This window comes from Carcharodon carcharias, chromosome 2, assembly GCF_017639515.1.
Source record: "Carcharodon carcharias isolate sCarCar2 chromosome 2, sCarCar2.pri, whole genome shotgun sequence".
Taxonomy (NCBI): Eukaryota; Metazoa; Chordata; class Chondrichthyes; order Lamniformes; family Lamnidae; genus Carcharodon; species Carcharodon carcharias.
The window spans coordinates 126,623,392-126,642,403 of record NC_054468.1 but is presented as its reverse complement, the minus strand read 5'-3'; the positions used below and the strand labels follow the sequence as shown (position 1 = coordinate 126,642,403).

General features: G+C 63.4%; 1 protein-coding gene across 2 annotated transcripts in view; it reads right to left on the bottom strand.

The window, feature by feature from the left end:
• urb2 (URB2 ribosome biogenesis homolog) overlaps nucleotides 1-19,012 on the bottom strand; it is a 73,171-nt gene that overhangs the window by 43,418 nt on the left and 10,741 nt on the right. The window lies entirely within an intron of this gene.

Below are 19,012 nucleotides of genomic sequence, written 5' to 3'. Positions count from 1 at the left end.
TCTCTCTCACGCGCTCGCTCTCTCATGCGCTCGCTCGCCCTCTCTCTCTCGCTCGCTCGCCCTCTCTCTCACGCACGCCCTCTCTTTCTCACGCTCGTCTTCTCTCACTCGCTCGCTCTCTCTCACGCGCTCGCTCTCTCTCACGCGCTCACTCTCTCACGCGCTCGCTCTCATGCGCTCGCTCGCCCTCTCTCGCTCGCTCGCCCTCTCTCTCGCTCGCTCGCCCTCTCTCTCGCTCGGTCTCTCTCTCTCGCCCTCTCTCGCCCTCTCTCGCCCTCTCTCTCTCTCGCTCGCCCTCTCTCAACTCTTGATCGCCCTCTCGCTCGCTCGCCCTCTCTCAGCTCTGGATCGCCCTATCACAACTCTCGCTCGCCCTCTCTCAACTCTTGCTCGCCCTCTCTCTCTCTCTCGCTTGCCCTCTCGCTCGCCCTCTCTCTCTCGCTCGCCCTCTCGCTCGCTCGCCCTTTCGCTCGCCCTCTCTTTCGCTCGCTCTCTCTCGCCCTCTCTCAACTCTCGATCGCCCTATCTCAACTCTCGCTCGCCCTCTCGCTCACCCTCTCCCTCTCTCGCCCTCTCTCTCTCTCGCCCTCTCTCAACTCTTGATCGCCCTCTCGCTCGCTCGCCCTCTCTCAGCTCTGGATCGCCCTATCTCAACTCTCGCTCGCCCTATCTCAACTCTCGCTCACCCTCTCTCTCTCTCTCGCTTGCCCTCTCTCTCTCTCTCGCTCGCCCTCTCTCGCTCGCCCTCTCTCTCGCTCGCTCGCCCTTTCGCTCGCCCTCTCTTTCGCTCACTCTCTCTCGCCCTCTCTCAACTCTCGATCGCCCTATCTCAACTCTCGCTCGCCCTCTCTCTCTCTCCCTCTCTCTCTCGCTCACCCTCTCTCTCTCGCTCTCTCCCTCTCTCTCGCTCGCCCTCTCTCGCTCGCCCTCTCTCTCGCCCACTCTCTCGCCCACTCTCTCGCCCTCTCTCTCGCTCGCGCGCTCTTTCTCTCGTTCGCTCGCCCTCTCTCAACTCTCGCTCGCCCTCTCAACTCTCGCTCGCCCTCTCTCTCTCTCTCACTCGCTCGCCTTCTCTCTCTCTCTTGCTCGTCCTCTCTCTCTCGCTCGCCCTCTCTCAACTCTCGATTGCCCTCTCGCTCGCTCGCCCTCTCTCAACTCTGGATCGCCCTCTCTCAACTCTCGCTCGCCCTCTCTCAACTCTCGCTCGCCCTCTCTCTCTCGCTCGCCCTCTCTCTCGCTCGCCCTCTCTCTCTCTCGCTCGCCCTCTCTTTCGCTCGCTCGCCCTCTCTCGCTCGCCCTCTCTCGCTCGCCCTCTCTCGCTCGCCCTCTCTCAACTCTTGATCGCCCTCTCTCGCTCGCTCGCCCTCTCTCAACTCTCGATCGCCCTATCTCAACTCTCGCTCGCCCTCTCTCTCTCTCGCTCTCTCCCTCTCTCTCTCTCGCTCGCCCTCTCTCTCGCTCTCCCTCTCTCGCTCTCTCTCTCGCCCTCTCTCTCGCCCTCTCTCGCCCTCTCTCTCTCGCTCACGCGCTCTCTCGCTCGCTCGCCCTCTCTCGCTCGCTCGCCCTCTCTCTCTCTCGCCCTCTCCCTCTCTCGCCCTCTCTCTCTCTCGCCCTCTCCCTCTCTCGCCCTCTCCCTCTCTCGCCCACTCTCTCTCTCTCGCTCACCTCTCTCTTTCTTGCTCACCCTCTCTCTCTCTCGCTCGCCCTCTCTCTCTCTCGCCCTCTCGCTCGTCCTCTCTCTCGCCCTCTCTCGCTCGCCCTCTCTCGCTCGTCCTCTCTTTCTCTCGGCCTCTCGCTCGCCCTCTCTCTCTCGCTCGCCCACTCTCTCTCGCTCGCCCTCTCTCTCGCCCTCTCTCTCTCTCGCCCTCTCTCTCTCTCGCTCGCTCTCTCTCGCTCGCCCTCTCTCTCCCTCTCTCTCTCTCGCCCTCTCTCTCTCTCGCTCGCCCTCTCTTTCGCTTGCTCGCCCTCTCTCGCTCGCCCTCTCTCGCTCGCCCTCTCTCAACTCTTGATCGCCCTCTCTCGCTCGCTCGCCCTCTCTCAACTCTCGATCGCCCTATCTCAACTCTCGCTCGCCCTCTCTCTCTCTCGCTCTCTCCCTCTCTCTCTCTCGCTCGCCCTCTCTCTCGCTCTCTCCCTCTCTCGCTCTCTCTCGCTCGCCCTCTCTCTCTCGCCCTCTCTCTCGCCCTCTCTCTCTCTCGCTCACGCGCTCTCTCGCTCGCTCGCCCTCTCTCGCTCGCTCGCCCTCTCTCGCTCGCTCGCCCACGCTCGCTCGCCCACTCTCTCGCTCGCCCACTCTCTCGCTCACCCACTCTCTCTCTCGCTCACCCTCTCACTCACTCGCCCTCTCTCTCGCCCTCTCTCAACTCTCGCTTACCCTCTCTCAAATCTTGCTTGCCCTCTCTCTCTCTCTCTCGCTTGCCCTCTCTCTTTCTCTCGCTCGGTCGCCCTCTCTCTCTCGTTTGCCCTCTCTCTCGCCCTCTCTCTCGCTCGCCCTCTCTCTCTCGCTCGCCCTCTCTCTCTTGCTCGCCTCCTCTTTATCACGCTTGTCTTCTCTCTCACTCGCTCTCTCTCTCGCTCGCCCTCTCGCTCGCTTGCCCTCTCTCTCGCTCGCACTCTCTCTCTCGCTTGCCCTCTCTCTCGCTCGCCCTCTCTCTCTCGCTCGCCCACTCTATCTCTCGCTCGCCCTCTCTCTCTCACTCACCCTATCTCTCTCGCACTAGCCCTCTCTCACTCGCGCGCACTAGCTCTCCCTCGCCCTCCCTCTCTCTCCCTCGCCCTCCCTCTCTCTCCCTCGCCCTCCCTCTCTCTCCCTCGCCCTCCCTCACTCTCGCGCACTCGCCCTCTCTCGCTCACTCGCTCTCTCTCTCTCTCGCTCGCCCTCTCCCTCTCTCGCCCTCTCTCTCGCTCACCCTCTCTCTCTCTCTCGCTCGCACTCTCTCTCTCTCGCTCGCACTCTCTCTCTCTCGCTCGCACTCTCTCTCTCTCGCTCGCACTCTCTCTCTCTCGCTCGCACTCTCTCTCTCGCTTGCCCTCTCTCTCTCTCGCTCGCCCTCTCTCTCTCACTCACCCTATCTCTCTCGCACTAGCCCTCTCTCTCTCGCGCGCACTAGCTCTCCCTCGCCCTCCCTCTCTCTCCCTCGCCCTCCCTCTCCCTCGCCCTCCCTCTCTCTCACGCGCTCGCCCTCTCTCGCTCACTCGCTCTCCCTCTCTCGCCCTCTCCCTCTCTCGCCCTCTCTCTCGCTCACCCTCTCTCTCTCTCTCGCCCACTCTCTCTCTCTCGCTCACCTCTCTCTTTCTTGCTCACCCTCATTCTCTCTCGCTCGCCCTCTCTCTCTCGCCCTCTCGCTTGTCCTCTCTCTCGCCCTCTCTCGCTCGCCCTCTCTCTCTCTCTCGGCCTCTCGCTCGCCCTCTCTCTCTCGCTCGCCTACTCTCTCTCGCTCGCCCTCTCTCTCGCCCTCTCTCTCTCGCCCTCTCTCTCTCTCGCCCTCTCTCTCGCTCGCCCTCTCTCTCTCGCTCGCCCTCTCTCTCCCTTTCTCTCTCTCTCGCCCTCTCTCTCGCTCGCCCTCTCTCGCTCGCCCTCTCCCTCTTGCTCTCTCTCGCCCTCTCTCTCGCTCACCCTCTCTCTCGCTCGCCCTCTCTCGCCCTCTCTCTCTCTCTCTCACTCGCTCTCTCTCTCACGCACGCCCTCTCTTTCTCAAGCTCGTCTTCTCTCACTTGCTCGCCCTCTCTCGCTCGCCCTCTCAACTCTCGCTCGCCCTCTCTTTCGCTCGCTCGCCCTCTCTCGCTCGCCCTCTCTCGCTCGCCCTCTCTCGCTCGCCCTCTCTCGCTCGCTCGCCCTCTCTCAACTCTCGATCGCCCTATCTCGACTCTCGCTCGCCCTCTCTCTCTCTCGCTCTCTCCCTCTCTCTCTCGCTTGCCCTCTCTCTCGCTCTCTCCCTCTCTTGCTCTCTCTCGCTCGCCCTCTCTCTCTCGCCCTCTCTCTCGCCCTCTCTCTCTCTCGCTCACGCGCTCTCTCTCGCTCGCTCTCTCTCGCTCGCTCGCCCTCTCTCGCTCGCTCGCCCTCTCTCTCGCTCGCCCTCTCTCCCGCTCGTCTTCTCTCTCACTCGCTCGCTCTATCTCTCACGCGCTCGCTCCCTCATGCGCTCGCTCTCTCTCTCACGCGCTCGCTGGCCCTCTCTCTCGCTCGCTCGCTCTCTCTCTCTCGCCCTCTCTCTCTCTCGCTCGCCCTCTCTCTCTCGCCCTCTCTCTCTCTCGCTCGCCCTCTCGCAACTCTCGCTCTCCCTCTCTCGCTCGCCCTCTCTCTCTCTCGCCCTCTCTCTCGCTCGCCCTCTCTCTCGCTCGCCCTCTCTCTCGCTCGCCCTCTCTCTCGCTCGCCCTCTCTCTCGCTCGCCCTCTCTCTCGCTCGCCCTCTCTCAACTCTCGCTCGCCCTCTCTCTCTCGCTCTCTCCCTCTCTCTCTCGCTCGCCCTCTCTCTCGCTCTCTCCCTCTCTTGCTCTCTCGCTCGCCCTCTCTCTCGCCCTCTCTCTCGCCCTCTCTCTCTCTCTCGCTCGCCCTCTCTTTCTCACGCTCGTCTTCTCTCTCACTTGCTCGCTCTCTCACGCGCTCTCTCTCTCACGCGCTCGCTGGCCCTCTCTCTCGCTCGCCCTCTCTCGCTCGCTCGCTCTCTCTCGCCCTCTCTCTCGCCCTCTCTCTCGCTCGCCCTCTCGCAACTCTCGCTCTCCCTCTCTCGCTCGCCCTCTCTCTCTCTCGCCCTCTCGCTCGCCCTCTCTCTCGCTCGCCCTCTCTCAACTCTCGCTCGCCCTCTCTCTCTTTCGCTCGCCCTCTCTCTCTCTCTCACTCGTCCTCTCTCTCGCCCTCTCTCTCTCGCCCTCTCTCGCTCGTCCTCCCTCTCTCTCGGCCTCCCTCTCTCTCGGCCTCTCGCTCGCCCACTCTCTCTCGCTCGCCCACTCTCTCTCGCTCGCCCACTCTCTCTCGCTCACCCTCTCTCTCTCTCGCCCTCTTTCTCTCTCGCCCTCTCTCTCTCGCCCTCTCTCTCTCGCCCTCTCTCTCTCGCCCTCTCTCGCCCTCTTGCTTGCCCGCCCTCTCTCTCGCTCGCTCGCCCTCTCTCTCGCTCGCCCTCTCTCTCGCTCGCCCTCTCTCTCGCTCGCCCTCTCTCTCTCTCGCTCACCCACTCTCCCTCTCGCTCACCCACTCTCTCGCTCGCCCTCTCTCTCGCTCGCCCTCTCGTTCGCCCTCTCTCTCGCTCGCCCACTCTCTCGCTCGCCCACTCTCTCTCTTGCTCACCCTCTCTCTCTCACTCGCCCTCTCTCTCGCCCTCTCTCAACTCTCGCTTGCCCTCTCTCAACTCTTGCTTGCCCTCTCTCTCTCTCTCTCTCGCTCGCTTGCCCTCTCTCTCGCTTGCCCTCTCTCTCTCGCTCGGTCGCCCACTCTCTCTCTCTCGCCCTCTCGCTCGCTCGCCCTCTCTCTCGCTCGCTCGTCCTCTCTCTCGCTCGCCTTCTCTCTCTCACGCGCTCGCTCTCTCACGCGCTCACTCTCGCTCACTCTCTCACGCGCTCACTCTCCCTCACGTGCTCGCTCTCTCACACGCTCGCTCTCTCACGCGCTCGCTCTCACGCGCTCGCTCTCTCACACGCTCGCTCTCTCACGCGCTCGCTCTCTCTCACGCACTCTCTCGCGCTCGCTCTCTCGCGCTCGCTCTCTCGTGCTCGCTCGCTCTCTCGCGCTCGCTCTCACGCGCTCGCTCTCACGCGCTCGCTCTCACGCGCTCGCTCGCTCTCTCTCACGCGCTCTCTCTCACGCGCTCGCTCGCTCTCGCGCGCTCGCTCGCTCTCATGCTCGCTCTCTCGCGCTCGCTCTCTCTCACGTGCTCGCTCTCTCTCAGGCGCTCGCTCTCTCTCACACGCGCTCGCTCTCTCTCTCACACGCGCTCGCTCTCACGCGCTCGCTCTCACGCACGCGCTCGCTCTCGCACTCGCTCTCTCACGTGCTCGCTCGCTCTCTCTCACGCGCTCGCTCTCTCACACGCTCGCTCTCACGCGCTCGCTCTCACGCGCTCACTCTCACGCGCTCACTCTCTCTCACACGCTCGCTCTCTCTCGCGCTTGCTCTCTCGATCGCTCTCTCGCGCTCGCTCTCTCTCACACTCACACGCTCGCTCTCTCTCACGCGCTCGCTCTCTCTCACGCGCTCGCTCTCTCTCTCATGCGCTCGCTCTCTCTCTCACGCGCTCGCTCTCTCTCTCACGCGCTCGCTCTTTCACGCGCTCGCTCTTTCTCATGCGCTCGCTCTCTCTCTCATGCTCGCTCTCTCTCACGCGCTCTCTCTAACGCGCTCGCACTCTCACGCGCTCGCTCTCTCACGCGCTCGCTCTCTCACGCGCTCGCTCTCTCACGCGCTCGCTCTCTCACGCGCTCACTCTCTCACGCGCTCGCTCGCTCTCTCACACGCTCGCTCTCACGCGCTCGCTCTCTTTCTCACGCGCTCACTCTCTCGCGCTCTCTCTCTCGCGCTCTCTCTCACGTGCTCTCTCTAACGCGCTCGCACTCTCACGCGCTCGCTCTCTCTCTCACACGCTCGCTCTCTCACGCGCTCGCTCGCTCTCTCACGCGCTCGCTCTCTCTCTCACGCGCTCGCTCTCTCTCACGCGCTCTCTCTCTCTCACGGGCTCGTTTTCTCTCTCTCGTGCTCTCTCTCACGCGCTCGCTCTCACGCGCTCGCTCTCTCCCTCACGCGCTCGCTCTCTCACGCGATCGCTCTCTCACGCGCTCGCGCTCTCTCTCTCTCACGCGCTCGCTCGCTCACACGCGCTCGCTCTCTCTCATGCGCTCGCTCTCTCTCTCACGTGCTCGCTCTCTCTCACGCGCTCGCTCTCTCTCACGCGCTCGCTCTCTCACGTGCTCGCTCGCTATCACGCGCTCTCTCACGGGCTCGCTTTCTCTCGTGCTCGCTCTCTCTCTCACGCGCTCGCTCTCTCACGCGCTCGCTCTCTCCCTCACGCGCTCGCTCTCTCTCACGCGCTCGCTCTCTCTTTCACGCGCTGGCTCTCTCTTTCACGCGCTGGCTCTCTCACGTGCTCGCGCTCTCTCGCGCTCGCTCTCTTTCGCGCTCGCTCTCTCTTTCGTGCTCGCTCTCTCTCTCACGCGCTCGCTCTCTCTCTCTCACGTGCTCGCTCTCTCTCACGTGCTCGCTCTCTCTCTCTCACGTGCTCGCTCTCTCTCTCATGCGCTCGCTCTCTCTCTCACGCGCTCGCTCTTTCTCTCACGCGCTCGCTCTCTCTCTCACGCGCTCGCTCTTTCACGCGCTCGCTCTTTCTCATGCGCTCGCTCTCTCTCTCTCATGCTCGCTCTCCCTCACGCGCTCGCTCTCTCTCGCGCTCGCTCTCTCACGCGATCGCTCTCTCACGCGCTCGCGCTCTCTCTCTCTCACGCGCTCGCTCGCTCACACGCGCTCGCTCTCTCTCATGCGCTCGCTCTCTCTCTCACGCGCTCGCTCTCTCTCACGCGCTCGCGCTCTCTCTCACGCGCTCTCTCTCTCTCTCTCTCGCCCTCTCTCAAACTCTCGCTCGCCCTCTCTCTCTCTCGCTCGCCCTCTCTCTCTCTCGCTCGCCCTCTCTCGCTCGCCCTCTCTCGCTCGCCCTCTCTCGCTCGCCCTCTCTCGCTCGCCCTCTCTCAACCCTTGATCGCCCTCTCTCGCTCGCTCGCCCTCTCTCAATTCTCGATCGCCCTATCTCAACTCTCGCTCACCCTCTCTCTCTCTCGCTCTCTCCCTCTCTCTCCCTCGCTCGCCCTCTCTCTCGCTCTCTCCCTCTCTCGCTCTCTCTTGCTCGCCCTCTCTCTCTCGCCCTCTCTCTCGCTCGCGCGCTCTCTCTCTCGCTCGCCCTCTCGCTCGCTCGCCCTCTCTCTCGCCCTCTCTTTCGCTCGCTCGCCCTCTCTCGCTCGCCCTCTCTCAACTCTTGATCGCCCTCTCTCGCTCGCTCGCCCTCTCTCAACTCTCGATCGCCCTATCTCAACTCTCGCTCGCCCTCTCTCTCTCTCGCTCTCTCCCTCTCGCCCTCTCTCTCGCTCTCTCCCTCTCTCGCTCTCTCTCACTCGCCCTCTCTCTCGCCCTCTCTCTCGCTCGTTCGCCCTCTCTCGCTCGCTCGCCCTCTCTCTCGCTCGGCCTCTCTCTCGCTCGCCCACTCTCTCGCTCGCCCACTCTCTCGCTCGCCCACTCTCTCGCTCGCCCACTCTCTCTCTCTCGCTCACCCTCTCTCACTCACTTGCCCTCTCTCTCGCCCTCTCTCAACTCTCGCTTGCCCTCTCTCTCTCTCTCGCTCGCTTGCCCTCTCTCTCGCTTGTCCTCTCTCTCTCTCGCTCGGTCGCCCTCTCTCTCTCGTTTGCCCTCTCTCTCTCTCTCGCTCGCCCTCTCTCTCGCCTTCTCTCTCGCTCACCCTCTCTCGCTCGCTCTCTCTTTCTTGCTCGCCCTCTCTTTATCACGCTCGTCTTCTCTCTCACTCGCTCTCTCTCTCTCGCTCGCCCTCTCTCTCGCTCACTTGCCCTCTCTATCTCTCGCTCGCACTCTCTCTCTCGCTTGCCCTCTCTCGCTCGCCCTCTCTCTCTCGCTCGCCCACTCTATCTCTCGCTCGCCCTCTCTCTCTCTCACCCTATCTCTCTTGCACTAGCCCTCTCTCTCTCGCGCGCACTAGCTCTCCCTCGCCCTCCCTCTCTCTCCCTCGCCCTTCGTCTCTCTCCCTCGCCCTCCCTCTCTCTCGCTCGCCCTCCCTCTCTCTCGCTCGCCCTCCCTCTCTCTCGCGCGCTCGCCCTCTTTCGATCGCTCGCCCTCTCTCGCTCGCTCGCTCTCTCTCTCTCTCTCTCGCTCGCCCTCTCCCTCTCTCGCCCTCTCTCTCGCTCGCCCTCTCTCTCTCTCTCGCCCACTCTCTCTCGCTCACCGTCTCTTTCTCGCTCACCCTCTCGCTCGCTCGCCCTCTCTCTCGCTCGCCTTCTCTCTCTCTCTCGCCCTCTCTCTCTCGCTCGCTCTCTCTCACGCGCTCGCTCTCTCACGCGCTCGCTCTCTCACGCGCTCGCTCTCCCTCACGCGCTCGCTCTCTCACGCGCTCGCTCTCTCACGCGCTCGCTCTCTCACACGCTCGCTCTCGCGCTCGCTCTCTCACGCACTCTCTCGCGCTCGCTCTCGCGCTCGCTCTCACGCGCTCGCTCTCACGCGCTCGCTCTCACGCGCTCGCTCTCTCACACGCTCGCTCTCTCACGCGCTCGCTCTCTCATGCACTCTCTCGCGCTTGCTCTCTCGCGCTCGCTCTCTCACGCGCTCGCTCGCTCTCTCACGCGCTCGCTCTCACGCGCTCGCTCTCACGCGCTCGCTCGCTCTCATGCTCGCTCTCTCACATGCTCGCTCTCTCTCTCACGTGCTCGCTCTCTCTCTCACGTGCTCGCTCTCTCACACGCGCTCGCTCTCACACACGCTCGCTCTCACGCACGCGCTCGCTCTCACGCACTCGCTCTCTCTCACGTGCTCGCTCGCTCTCTCTCACGCGCTCGCTCTCTCACATGCTTGCTCTCTCACCCGCTCGCTCTCACACGCTCGCTCTCTCACGCGCTCACTCTCTCTCACACGCTTGCTCTCTCGATCGCTCTCTCTCACGCTTGCTCTCTCACACTCACACGCTCGCTCTCTCTCTCGCGCTCGCTCTCTCTCTCACGCGCTCGCTCTTTCTCTCACGCGCTCGCTCTTTCTCACGCGCTCGCTCTCTGTGCTCGCTCTCTCTCACGCGCTCTCTCTAACGCGCTCGCACTCTCACGCGCTCGCTCTCTCTCACGTGCTCGCTCTCTCACGCGCTCGCTCTCTCTCTCACGCGCTCGCTCTCTCTCTCACGCGCTCGCTCGCTATCACGCGCTCTCTCTCTCACGGGCTCGCTTTCTCTCTCTCGTGCTCGCTCTCTCACGCGCTCGCTCTCTCTCTCACGCGCTCGCTCTCTCCCTCACGCGCTCGCTCTCTTTCACGCGCTCGCTCTCTCACGCGCTCGCGCTCTCTCGCGCTCGCTCTTTCGCGCTCGCTCTCTTTCGCGCTCGCTCTCTCACGCGCTCGCTCTCTCTCTCTCATGTGCTCGCTCTCTCTCATGTGCTCGTTCTCTCTCTCGCGCTCACTCTCTCACACTCACACGGTCGCTCTCTCTCACGCGCTCGCTCTCTCACACGTGCTCGCTCTCTTTCTCACGCGCTCACTCTCTCTCTCTAACACGCTCGCACTCTCTCACGCGCTCTCTCTCTCACGCTCGCTCGCTCTCTCGCGCTCGCTCGCTCTCTCACGCGCTCGCTCGCGCTCGCTCGCTCTCTCACGCGCTCGCTCGCTCTCTCACGCGCTCGCTCGCTCTCTCACGCGCTCGCTCTCTCTCACGCGCTCGCTCTCTCTCTCACGCGCTCGCTCTCTCTCTCACGCGCTCGCTCTCTCTCTCTCACGCGCTCGCTCTCTCTCTCACGCGCTCGCTCTCTCTCTCACGCGCTCGCTCTCTCTCTCACGCGCTCGCTCTCTCTCTCACGCGCTCGCTCTCTCTCTCACGCGCTCGCTCTCTCTCTCACGCGCTCGCTCTCTCTCTCACGCGCTATCTCTCTCTCACGCGCTCTCTCTCTCGTGCTCTCTCTCTCGTGCTCTCTCTCACGCGCTCGCTCTCTCACGCGCTCGCTCTCTCACGCGCTCGCTCTCTCCCTCACGCGCTCGCTCTCTCTCACGCGCTCGCTCTCACGAGATCGCTCTCTCGCACTCGCTCTCTCTCACGCGCTCTCTCACGCGCTCGCTCTCTCTCACGCGCTCGCTCTCTCTCACGCGCTCGCTCTCTCTCACGCGCTCGCTCTCTCTCACGCGCTCTCTCTCTCTCTCTCGCCCTCTCTCTCTCGCCCTCTCTCTCTCGCCCTCTCTCAACTCTCGCTCGCCCTCTCTCTCTCTCTCGCTCGCCCTCTCTCTCGCTCGCCCTCTCTCTCGCTCGCCCTCTCTCTCTCGCTCGCCCTCTCTCGCTCGCCCTCTCTCAACTCTTGATCGTCCTCTCTCGCTCGCTCGCCCTCTCTCAACTCTCGATCACCCTATCTCAACTCTCGCTCGCTCTCTCTCTCGCTCTCTCCCCCTCTCTCCCTCGCTCGCCCTCTCTCTCGCTCTCTCCCTCTCTCGCTCTCTCTCGCTCGCCCTCTCTCTCTCGCCCTCTCTCTCGCCCTCTCTCTCGATCGTGCGCTCTCTCTCGCTCGCTCGCCCTCTCTCTCGCTCGCTCTCTCTCGCTTGCCCTCTCTTTCGCTCGCTCGCCCTCTCTCGCTCGCCCTCTCTCAACTCTTGATCGCCCTCTCTCGCTCGCTCGCCCTCTCTCTCGCTCGGCCTCTCTCTCGCTCGCCCACTCTCTCGCTCGCCCACTCTCTCGCTCGCCCACTCTCTCGCTCGCCCACTCTCTCGCTCGCCCACTCTCTCTCGCTCACCCTCTCTCTCACTCACTCGCCCTCTCTCTCGCCCTCTCTCAACTCTCGCTTGCCCTCTCTCAACTCTTGCTTGCCCTCTCTCTCTCTCTCGCTCGCTTGCCCTCTCTCTCGCTTGCCCTCTCTCTCTCTCGCTCGGTCGCCCTCTCTGTCTCGTTTGCCCTCTCTCTCTCTCTCGCTCGCCCTCTCTCTCGCTCACCCTCTCTCGCTCGCCCTCTCTCTTGCTCGCCCTCTCTTTATCACGCTCGTCTTCTCTCTCACTCGCTCTCTCTTTCTCGCTCGCCCTCTCTCTCGCTCACTTGCCCTCTCTCTCGCTCGCTCGCACTCTCTCTCTCATTTGCCCTCTCTCTCGCTCGCCCTCTCTCGCTCGCCCTCTCTCTCTCTCACCCTATCTCTCTCGCACTAGCCCTCTCTCTCTCGCGCGCACTAGCTCTCCCTCGCCCTCCCTCTCTCTCCCTCGCCCTTCCTCTCTCTCCCTCGCCCTCCCTCTCTCTCGCTCGCCCTCCGTCTCTCTCGCTCGCCCTCCCTCTCTCTCGCGCGCTCGCCCTCTTTCGATCGCTCGCCCTCTCTCGCTCGCTCTCTCTCTCTCTCTCTCGCTCGCCCTCTCCCTCTCTCGCCCTCTCTCTCGCTCGCCCTCTCTCTGTCGCCCACTCTCTCTCTCTCGCTCACCCTCTCTCTTTCTCGCTCACCCTCGCTCGCTCGCCCTCTCTCTCGCTCGCCCTCTCTCGCTCGCCCTCTCTCTCGCTCGCTCGCCTTCTCTCTCTCTCGCTCGCCCTCTCTTTCTCTCGCTCGCTCTCTCTCTCACGCGCTCGCTCTCTCACGCGCTCACTCTCTCGCTCACTCTCTCACGCGCGCTCACTCTCCCTCACGTGCTCGCTCTCTCACGCGCTCGCTCTCTCACGCGCTCGCTCTCACACGCTCGCTCTCACACGCTCGCTCTCTCACACGCTCGCTCTCTCACGCGCTCTCGCGCTCGCTCTCTCGCGCTCGCTCTCTCACGCGCTCGCTCGCTCTCTCTCACGCGCTCGCTCTCTCGCGCTCGCACTCACGCGCTCGCTCTCTCGCGCTCGCACTCACGCGCTCGCTCGCTCTCTCTCACGCGCTCGCTCGCTCTCTCTCACGCGCTCTCTCTCTCACGCGCTCGCTCGCTCTCTCGCGCGCTCGCTCTCACGCGCTCGCTCGCTCTCTCATGCTCGCTCTCTCACGCGCTCGCTCTCTCTCACGTGCTCGCTCTCTCTCACGCGCTCGCTCTCTCTCTCACGCGCTCGCTCTCTCACGCGCTCGCTCTCTCACGCGCTCGCTCGCTATCACGCGCTCTCTCTCACGGGCTCGCTTTCTCGTGCTCGCTCTCTCACGCGCTCGCTCTCTCACGCGCTCGTTCTCTCTCTCACGCGCTCGCTCTCTCTCTCACGCGCTCGCTCTCTCCCTCACGCGCTCGCTCTCTCCCTCACGCGCTCGCTCTCTCACGCGCTCGCTCTCTTTCACGCGCTCGCTCTCTCACGCGCTCGCTCTCTTTCACGCGCTCGCTCTCTCACGTGCTCGCGCTCTCTCGCGCTCGCTCTCTCACGCGCTCGCTCTCACGCGCTCGCTCTCTCACGCGCTCGCTCTCTCACGCGCTCGCTCTCTCTCACGCGCTCGCTCTCTCATGTGCTCGCTCTCTCCCACGCGCGCTCGCTCTGTCTCCCACGCGCTCGCTCTCTCACGCGCTCGCTCTTACGCGCTCACTCTCTTTCTCTCTCACGCGCTCGCTCTCTCACGCGCTCGCTCCCTCACGCGCTCACTCTCTCACGCACTCGCTCTCTCTCGCTCGGTCTCTCGCGCTCGCTCTCTCGCGCTCGCTCTCTCACATTCACGCTCGCTCTCTCACATGCTCGCTCTCTCTCACGCGCTCGCTCTCACGCGCTCGCTCTCTCTCACGTGCTCGCTCTCTCTAACGCGCTCTCTCTCACACGCTCGCTCGCTCTCTCACGCGCTCGCTCGCTCTCACGCGCTCGCTCGCTCTCGCGCTCGCTCTTTCTCACGCGCTCGCTCTCTTTCTCACGCGCTCGCTCTCTCTCGCTCTCTCTCTCGCGCGCTCTCTCGCGCTCTCTCTCACGCGCTCGCTCGCTCTCTCACGCGCTCGCTCGCTCTCTCACGCGCTCGCTCGCTCTCACGCGCTCGCTCTCTCTCACGCGCTCTCTCTCACGGGCTCGCTTTCTCTCTCTCGTGCTCTCTCTCACGCACTCGCTCTCTCCCTCACGCGCTCGCTCTCTCACGCGCTCGCTCTCTCTCACGCGCTCGCTCTCTCACGCGATCGCTCTCTCTCACGCGATCGCTCTCTCGCACTCGCTCTCTCGCACTCGCTCTCTCACGCGCTCTCCCTCACACGCTCGCTCTCTCTCATGCGCTCGCTCTCTCTCACACGCTCGCTCTCTCTCACGCGCTTGCGCTCTCTCTCACGCGCTCGCTCTCTCTCTCTCACGCGCTCGCTCTCTCACGCGCTCACTCGCTCTCACGCGCTCTCTCTCTCACGGGCTCGCTTTCTCTCTCTCGTGCTCTCTCACGCGCTCGCTCTCTCCCTCACGCGCTCGCTCTGTCCCTCACGCGCTCACTCTCTCTCACGCGCTCGCTCTCTCACGCGCTCGCGCTCTCTCGCGCTCGCTCTCTCTCACGCGCTCGCTCTCTCTCACGCGCTCGCTCTCTCATGTGCTCGCTCTCTCACGCGCGCTCGCTCTCTCACGCGCTCGCTCTCACGCGCTCGCTCTCACGCGCTCGCTCTTTCTCACGCGCTCGCTCTCTCTCACGCGCTCGCTCTCTCTCACGCGCTCGCTCTCTCACGTGCTCGCGCTCTCGCGCTCGCTCTCTCTCTCGCGCTCGCTCTCTCACGCGCTCGCTCTCTCACGCGCTCGCTCTCTCACGCGCTCGCTCTCTCTCACGCGCTCGCTCTCTCTCGCGCTCGCTCTCTCATGTGCTCGCTCTCTCTCTCACGTGCGCTCGCTCTGTCTCCCACGTGCTCGCTCTCTCACGCGCTCGCTCTCTTTCCCTCACGCGCTCGCTCTCTCACGCGCTCGCTCTCTCACGCGCTTGCTCTCTCTCACGCGCTCGCTCTCTCTCGCTCGCTCTCTCGCGCTCGCTCTCTCACACACGCTCGCTCTCTCACGCGCTCGCTCTCTCTCTCACGCTCGCACTCTCTCATGCGCTCGCTCTCTCACGCTCGCTCGCTCTCTCGCGCTCGCTCTCTCACGTGCTCGCTCGCTCTCTCACGCGCTCGCTCTCTCACACGCTCGCTCTCTCACGCGCTCGCTCTCTCACTCACGCGCTCTCTCACGTGCTCGCTCTCTCACGCGCTCACTCGCTCTCACGCGCTCTCTCTCTCACGGGCTCGCTTTCTCTCTCTCGTGCTCTCTCACGCGCTCGCTCTCTCCCTCACGCGCTCGCTCTGTCCCTCACGCGCTCACTCTCTCACGCGCTCGCTCTCTCTCGCGCTCGCTCTCTCACGCGCTCGCTCTCTCTCACGCGCTCGCTCTCTCTCACGCGCTCGCTCTCTCTCTCACGCGCGCTCGCTCTCTCACGCGCTCGCTCTCACGCGCTCGCTCTTTCTCACGCGCTCGCTCTCTCACGCGCTCGCTCTCTCTCTCGCGCTCGCTCTCTCACGCGCTCGCTCTCTCTCACGCGCTCGCTCTCTCTCGCGCTCGCTCTCTCTCACGCGCTCGCTCTCTCAAGTGCTCGCTCTCTCTCTCACGTGCGCTCGCTCTGTCTCCCACGCGCTCGCTCTCTCACGCGCTCGCTCTCTCACCCGCTCGCTCTCTCTCACGCGCTCGCTCTCTCTCACGCGCTCGCTCTCTCTCGCTCGCTCTCTCACACACGCTCGCTCTCTCACGCGCTCGCTCTCTCTCTCACGTGCTCGCTCTCTCTAACGCGCTCGCTCTCTCACGCGCTCGCTCTCTCTCTCACGTGCTCGCTCTCTCTAACGCGCTCGCACTCCCTCATGCGCTCGCTCTCTCGCGCTCGTTCGCTCTCTCGCGCTCGCTCTCACGTGCTCGCTCGCTCTCACGTGCTCGCTCGCTCTCTCACGCGCTCGCTCGCTCTCTCACGCGCTCGCTCTCTCACGCGCTCGCTCTCTCACGCGCTCGCTCTCTCACTCACGCGCTCTCTCACTCACGCGCTCTCTCACTCACGCGCTCTCTCACGTGCTCGCTCTCTCTCACGCGCTCGCTCTCTCTCACGCGCTCGCTCTCTCTCACGCGTCGCTCTCTCTCACGCGCTCGCTCTCTCTCGCTCTCTCTCGCTCTCTCTCGCGCTCGCTCGCATGCGCTCGCTCTCACGCGCTCGCTCTCTCACACGCTCGCTCTCTCACACGCTCTCACGCGCTCGCGCTCTCTCACGCGCTCACTCTCTCTCGTGCTCGCTCTTTCTGACGCGCTCGCTCGCTCTCCCTCACGCGCTCGCTCTCTCTCACGCGCTCGCTCTCTCTCACGCGCTCGCTCTCTCTCACGCGCTCGCTCTCTCTCTCTCACGCGCTCGCTCTCTCTCACGCGCTCGCTCTCTCTCTCTCACGCGCTCGCTCTCTCACGCGCTCACTCACGCGCTCGCTCTCTCACGCGCTCGCTCTCTCACGCGCTTGCTCTCTCTTGCTCGCTCTCTCTCACGCGCTCGCTCTCTCTCGCGCTCGCTCTCTCGCGCTCGCTCTCTCGCGCTTGCTCTCTCTCGCGCTTGCTCTCTCTCACGCGCTCGCTCGCTCTCCCTCACGCGCTCGCTTGCTCTCCCTCACGCGCTCGCTCGCTCTCCCTCATGTGCTCGCTCTCTCACGCGCTCGCTCTCATGCGCTCGCTCTCTCACGCGCTCGCTCTCATGCGCTCGCTCTCTCACGCGCTCGCTCTCTCTCACGCGCTCGGTCTCTCTCACGCGCTCACTCTTTCGCGCTCGCTCTCTCGCGCTCGCTCTCTTGCGCTCGCTCTCTCACGCGCTCGCTCGCTCTCTCTCAAGCGCTCGCTCTCTCACGCGCTCGCTCTCTCACGCGCTCGCTCTCTCTCACGCGCTCGCTCTCTCACGCTTTCGCTCTCTCTCACGCGCTCACTCTCACGCGCTCGCTCGCTCTCTCTCACACGCTCGCTCGCTCTCTTGCGCTCGATCGCTCTCTCTCGCGCTCGCTCGCTCTCTCTCACGCTCGCTCGCTCTCTCACGCGCTCGCTCGCTCTCTCACGCGCTCGCTCGCTCTCTCACACGCTCGCTCGCTCTCTCTCTCACGCGCTCGCTCGCTCTCTCTCTCACGCGCTCGCTCTCTCTCTCACGCGCTCGCTCTCTCTCTCACGCGCTCGCTCGCTCTCTCTCTCACGCGCTCGCTCGCTCTCTCTCTCACGCGCTCGCTCGCTCTCTCACGCGCTCGCTCGTTCTCTCACGCGCTCGCTCTCTCTCTCACGCGCTCGCTCTCTCTCACGCGCTCGCTCTCTCTCACGCGCTCGCTCTCTCTCACGCGCTCGCTCTCTCTCACGCGCTCGCTCTCTTTCTCACGCGCTCGCTCTCTCACGCGCTCGCTCTCTCACGCGCTCGCTCTCTCACGCGCTCGCTCTCACGCGCTCGCTCTCTCTCACGCGCTCGCTCTCTCTCACGCGCTCGCTCTCACGCGCTCGCTCTCTCTCACGCGCTCTCGCTCTCTCTCACGCGCTCGCTCTCTCTCACGCGCTCGCTCTCTCTGACGCGCTCGCTCTTTCTCACGCGCTCGCTCTCTTTCTCACGCGCTCGCTCTCTCACGCGCTCGCTCTCTCTCGCGCGCTCGCTCGCTCTCACGCGCTCGCTCGCTCTCTCACATGCTCGCTCTCTCATGCGCTCGCTCTCTCTCTCACACGCGCTCGCTCTCTCTCTCTCACACGCGCTCTCTCTCTCTCACGCGCTCGCTCTCTCTCACGCGCTCGCTCTCTCTCACGCGCTCGCTCTCTCTCACGCGCTCGCTCTCTCACGCGCTCGCTCTCTCTCTCACACGCTCACTCTCTCTCTCTCTCACACGCTCACTCTCTCTCTCACACGCTCACTCTCTCTCTCACGCGCTCACTCTCTCTCATGCGCTCACTCTCTCTCACGCGCTCACTCTCTCACGAGCTCACTCTCTCTCACGCGCACTCTCTCTCTGTCACGCGCACTCTCTCTCTCACGCGCTCACTCTCTCATGCGCTCACTCTCTCACGCGCTCACTCTCTCTCTCTCATGCGCTCGCTCTCTCACGCGCTCGCTCTCTCTCTCACGCGCTCGCTCTCTCTCATGCGCTCTCTCTCACGCGCTCGCTCTCTCTCTCACGCGCTCGCTCTCTCTCTCACGCGCTCGCTCTCTCTCTCTCACGCGCTCGCTCTCTCTCTCTCTCTGTCATGCGCTCTCTCCCTCTCTCATGCACTCGCTCCCCTACAGACTCACCGCTGCCATCATGCCATTTTTTTCAGGCCTCAAACTGAAGGAAACTACTCCTCCAATCAGCGACTGATTCTCTCTCACCATTGCTGCTGATAAGATCACTATAGTGAGCCTTTAATAGCAAATGCAGGAGAGAAACTGCCTGTGATTGGTGGAGCAGAAACGCACAGAATCTTCAAATTTATTTAACATTTTAAACATGGGGTCCGCTGCTCCAAACCCGAGCCCGTCACTTCTATTTCAACTTTTTTCTTTTTTTAAAAAAATCTTTTCTCTTAACCCCTCCTAGAATCCTCTCTCCTTTCTCTTGCCATCTTTCATTTCTCTACTATGTGTTCTGTCTTCCCAAGTCCCTACCCAAACCCTTCATCACACCTCATTGACCATCCTACTCTCCTAGGCTTGACATCCTCCTAGGTAAGCCTACAACCTCCCTTTGTGCCTCTCCTGGCATCCTTTAATAGGCTCATCACGGCACTCGGCGCCGGCTCATTACGAGCACCAACCCCAACTGCCCCATCCTACTCTCTCACCGAGATTTCCACCCAGTTCAGCTGCTGGGGGTTAACCTTGCTAATCGTCTACTTGTCCAGCTCAACCCTCCCAGTGCTGACCCTATGGCCTCTGCCAGTGGATCAGCTCTCTACCCATCTCCCTCTAAGATATCCATTCACTTGCCATCCATGAGCTTATTGTGGATGACTGCACTCCTGTCTATTCAGGCACAGCCAGAGTACCAACTTTAATTGCTTCTCTTCCTGCTCACACACCATTACCTCTGGTGCCCCCAAAGATCTATCCTTGGCCTCTTCCTATTCCTAATCTAAATGTTGTCCGTCGGCGACTTCATCTGAAAACAAAGCAACAGTTTCCAGTTCTGGAGAAGTCATATTCGACCTCGAAACGCTAAGACTGTTTCTCTCTCTGCAGATGCTGCCAGGCCTGCTGAGTATTTCCGGCACTTTCTATTCTTATATTAGTTTCCACATGTCCGCTGACCACACACCGTCTTTACCTTAGCACCATCTTTCTTGACTTCTCCACTGTCTCTAAACTGTCAGATTGCTTATCCAACATCCAGTACTGGGTGAGGTGAAATTTCCTCCAAGTAAATGTTGGGAAGTCTGGAGCCATTGTCTTCAGTCCCCGCTACGAACTCTGTTCCCTAACTATTGACTCCACTC